Source organism: Bombus affinis, unplaced genomic scaffold, assembly GCF_024516045.1.
Source record: "Bombus affinis isolate iyBomAffi1 unplaced genomic scaffold, iyBomAffi1.2 ctg00001191.1, whole genome shotgun sequence".
NCBI lineage: Eukaryota > Metazoa > Arthropoda > Insecta > Hymenoptera > Apidae > Bombus > Bombus affinis.
Window position 1 is genome coordinate 20001 of NW_026109609.1, and position 4998 is coordinate 24998.

General features: G+C 49.2%; 1 non-coding gene across 1 annotated transcript; it reads right to left on the bottom strand.

The window, feature by feature from the left end:
* Nucleotides 1-1241: 1241 nt before the first annotated feature.
* On the bottom strand, nucleotides 1242-1396 carry LOC126928630 (5.8S ribosomal RNA). Its single transcript, XR_007716865.1, has one exon. It is a non-coding gene; the product is annotated as a 5.8S ribosomal RNA (ribosomal RNA).
* Nucleotides 1397-4998: the final 3602 nt, after the last annotated feature.

Here is a 4998-nt window from a genome sequence, read left to right on the forward strand (position 1 = left end):
TTGTAACGGACTCTCGTGCGCATCTTCGTCAGGTACGGAAACGTTGCGCAACACCTCGAGCTTGGTAAAACACCCGTAGCCGATCATAGACACGCGCTAGTTCGCACACGATTTCTACGATTTCCGACGAACGTGGCTTTGGGCCAGGGCCGGCGGGCAGAGAGATACGCGAACGACGGGGAAAATTCGTCCCGATACAAGTAACGCGTACTCTCCGATCTCCGCGCAACGCCTGGGGATCATCTCCCTAAGTCATCAGCGCTCGAAGAAATCACGTGTGCGTTCCCGGATCTACGGCTCTCTTTCGGGGATAAATTACAAGCACAGAGTATGTTAAACGCAACGACGACCCATCGATGCGACGGTCCTCGTCGTTGTCAGTCGCTCGCGCAGAGTATATCTCTACGCACGAAGAGACGGAGTGGGCATTAGATCCCTGGGGCTATTCGAGTAAAACGTCTTAAGAAAAGACGGTTGTACGGCAAAATTCCGCACCGTTACCAAGTTTACTTTTATCTGAGGCTGTTCTCCTTCTCTCCTCTCTCGACCGAGTTCCCATATTTGCTTTCTCTCAGTCTCGCCAAAATAATATTCATTTAAGACGACGTCGGGGGCGCGGACATCGTGCTCATCGAAAACCTGCAAACGTATGCAAATCTGCTGATATGAAAAAAAAATCGGTCACGAGGACAACACTACGTATATATATATATATATATATATATATATAATATATTCGATAACCGACACGAAGCGGTGCATAAGCGGGCGGTCGTACGAAAGGACGACTCACGACGCCGCTAGCACTCACGCAGGTCCGTGACGGTTCTCTCCGCTCTTATTCGTATCCTTCTTCGTGCGCTTCCTCCGACTCTGAAACGTTCTACGTATCGTAAGAACGACGGCGGGTTGTCGAAGGCACCAAGGGACAGAGAGAGACAGAGGTAGAGTTTCGTAGTGTCTCCCGTGAACACGATAGTTTATATATCGAGCATGCGTACGAATTGCACGGTCTCGACACGACCGCGACGAACGCCGACGAGCGTCCAACAATCGCTCGTACGTCGCGTACGTTCTCTCGCGTCCGCTCTTGTTCGTATCCTTCTTCGTGCGCTTCCTCCGACTCTGAAACGTTCTACGTATCGTAAGAACGACGGCGGGTTGTCGAAGGCACCAAGGGACAGAGAGAGACAGATAGAGAGGAACGACACGCAACGCAAGCAGTCTTAGGTTTACGTGAGCAACCCTCAGCCAGGCGTGGTCCAGGAATTGTATCCGTGGACCGCAATGTGCGTTCGAAATGTCGATGTTCATGTGTCCTGCAGTTCACACGTTGACGCGCAATTAGCTGCGTTCTTCATCGACCCACGAGCCAAGTGATCCACCGTTCAGGGTAATCTTTTCATATATTTTTTAAAACTCTTGTACTCCATGTACTCTTAATACTCGGTTCGAGCGAAGCCGAGATCCGACACGACCGACCAACGGGAATCGGACGCGCAGAAGTCGCCGGAAGATCGACGACACGAAAACGTTCGAAAATGAAATCCGACGAACGCGCGAAGATACGCGCGTCCGCCGGCCGGGCGAAAAGTACATTATGATATATAACAACCATCGAGATCGAAGCTCCGTTCGTCAGGAAACGACGGGGATATAACACCCGATTCTGAATCCTCTGTGCAGCACACGATCTCGCGAAGAAATACGCACGGTGGCTAGCCCATATATATATATATGTGTGTGTGTGTATATATAATACGATATGCATTCCTCTCGTCCAATTATTCAAGAAAAAGAGCGTGCGCCTCCATCGTTCGGGTGATGTAAAGATTCGATGGGACTCGCGCGACCCTCGGCCTCGAGCGGTCTTTCCTCCCAATATCCAGAAGCCGAGCTTTGAAAAAACTCTAGCGACGGCACGGGTGTCCGACTCACGACATCGAGGCTTCGAAGTCGGCGATCTCCTCCGAACGGATGGCGATCGCGACGACTCAAAGCGTGAAAAATCGACGAAAGAGAACACATCTCCGTTCAGGTGATTGTTTTTTTTAAAAAATAAAAAAATTCGATGGGACTCGCATCCATCTACCTCGCGCGGTCTTTCTTCCCAATATCCAGAAGCCGAGCTTTGAAAAAACTTCAGCGACGGCACGGGTGTCCGACTCACGACAACGAGGATAGACAGCCTGCGGTCCCCTCTGAACGGGTTATATGCGACGAACTAGACGAAACTTTAGTCGTTCAGGTGGTATAAAAAAAAAAAATTCGATGGGACGCACGCGCAGCCGTCGTCCTCGAGCGGTCTTTCTTCCCAATATCCAGAAGCCGAGCTTTGAAAAAACTCTAGCGACGGCACGGGTGTCCGACTCACGACATCGAGGGTAGACAGCCTGCGGTCCCCTCTGAACCAACTTCGGCTAGACTAGTTACGAATCGTTGCTACGCATCGTCATCATAGTCATCGTCATCATCATCATTATCATAGCGGGCCAACATCCACGCAATGCGTTTTCGTTCTAGGTTACCCGATCCACGAGTATGTTACAAGTGGTTTCGTTATTTCGAACAAAACGACATACGAAGAACACACGCCCTATGGGTAGGAAGCACGTTTCGAGAACGACCGAGAGCGGTGAAAGAGACGAAAGGTCGACGCGCATAAGGTATCCATGGATCTTCGAAGAGAACCTTCGAAGATATGTCGGTATCCTTTCTACATGCGCGACTCGCTACTCGTACTTTCGCTCTCGTCGACTCGTTTTAGTCGCTTCGTTCGATCCCAAAGAGGAGTCTTCGATGTCCCGTTGCTAGGAGGAGAGCAAACGCAACACAGACCACGAAACATAGAAGAGAATAGGCGAGCATGATCTCTCCGACACGAGGCACTTTAGAGATTTTGTTATTCGTTTGTACGGTCTCCACGACGCAAAAAAAAAAATACGAGATCGTGGCGGCGGGTCTTTCTGTATACGGCCTCACGCAAGCGCCTCGATCTCATTTCTCTTTACGGGTGGTTTCCATTCGTAATTTTTCGTTCGATATTCGTGTCAAAGTTTAATTTTCGAAAGCTCAAGTTCCCATTTATAGTTTTATTATAAAATCATAATATTCGCAGACGGCGGGTCTTTCTGTGTACGACCTCACGCAGGCGCCTCGAATTCGTTTATGTATGTATATATATATATATATATATATATATGTATCTCTTCATCCCGATGATCGAGAGAGAGTGCCACCTTCTCTTCATATAGTTTCGTAGCTGGAGGGTCGTCTCCTCCTTATGTCTTTTCATCATTTTGCCAACGGAGTAAGCCACGCTCCGGGCGAATTTAACTGTTCTTTGTTAAAGTATATAGCTTGTTGATACGTCGTATATACTTTGGTTCGTCGATATAGGAGGAGTACGGCTCCTTACCGACTTATACAGTTTCGTATTTTTCAAGTGTTCAAGTCAAATTCTTTAAGTTTTTGTGTTATATCGTTAATGATCCTTCCGCAGGTTCACCTACGGAAACCTTGTTACGACTTTTACTTCCTCTAAATGATCAAGTTTGGTCATCTTCCCGGTAACATCGGCAATGCTTATCACATTGGCCGCGCACCAGTCCGAAGACCTCACTAAATCATTCAATCGGTAGTAGCGACGGGCGGTGTGTACAAAGGGCAGGGACGTAATCAACGCGAGCTTATGACTCGCGCTTACTGGGAATTCCTCGTTCATGGGGAATAATTGCAAGCCCCAATCCCTAGCACGAAGGAGGTTCAGCGGGTTACCCGGGCCTTTCGGCCAGGGAAAACACGCTGATTCCTTCAGTGTAGCGCGCGTGCGGCCCAGAACATCTAAGGGCATCACAGACCTGTTATTGCTCAATCTCGTGCGGCTAGAAGCCGCCTGTTCCTCTAAGAAGATTTGTTTGTACGTTGGTAGTAAAAACCCACCGACCGAAGCCGGGGGCCTTCGAGATACCATAAGTTACGTCTATTTAGCAGGCTAGAGTCTCGTTCGTTATCGGAATTAACCAGACAAATCGCTCCACCAACTAAGAACGGCCATGCACCACCACCCACCGAATCAAGAAAGAGCTATCAATCTGTCAATCCTTCCGGTGTCCGGGCCTGGTGAGGTTTCCCGTGTTGAGTCAAATTAAGCCGCAGGCTCCACTCCTGGTGGTGCCCTTCCGTCAATTCCTTTAAGTTTCAGCTTTGCAACCATACTTCCCCCGGAACCCAAAAGCTTTGGTTTCCCGGAAGCTGCCCGCCGAGTCATCGGAGGAACTTCGGCGGATCGCTGGCTGGCATCGTTTATGGTTAGAACTAGGGCGGTATCTGATCGCCTTCGAACCTCTAACTTTCGTTCTTGATTAATGAAAACATTTTTGGCAAATGCTTTCGCTTCTGTCCGTCTTGCGACGATCCAAGAATTTCACCTCTAACGTCGCAATACGAATGCCCCCATCTGTCCCTATTAATCATTACCTCGGGGCTCCGAAAACCAACAAAATAGAACCGAGGTCCTATTCCATTATTCCATGCACACAGTATTCAGGCGAAGGTAGCCTGCTTTAAGCACTCTAATTTGTTCAAAGTAAACGTATCGGCCCACCTCGACACTCAGTGAAGAGCACCGCGATGGGATATTAGTTGGACCGCCCGCGAGGAGCTAAGCCCACCGATAGGACGTACCACATAATGCCAGTTAAACACCGCGAGCGGTGAACCGACACTGTGACACACAGATTCAACTACGAGCTTTTTAACCGCAACAACTTTAATATACGCTATTGGAGCTGGAATTACCGCGGCTGCTGGCACCAGACTTGCCCTCCAATTGGTCCTCGTTAAAGGATTTAAAGTGTACTCATTCCGATTACGGGGCCTCGGATGAGTCCCGTATCGTTATTTTTCGTCACTACCTCCCCGTGCCGGGAGTGGGTAATTTGCGCGCCTGCTGCCTTCCTTGGATGTGGTAGCTGTTTCTCAGGCTCCCTCTCCGGA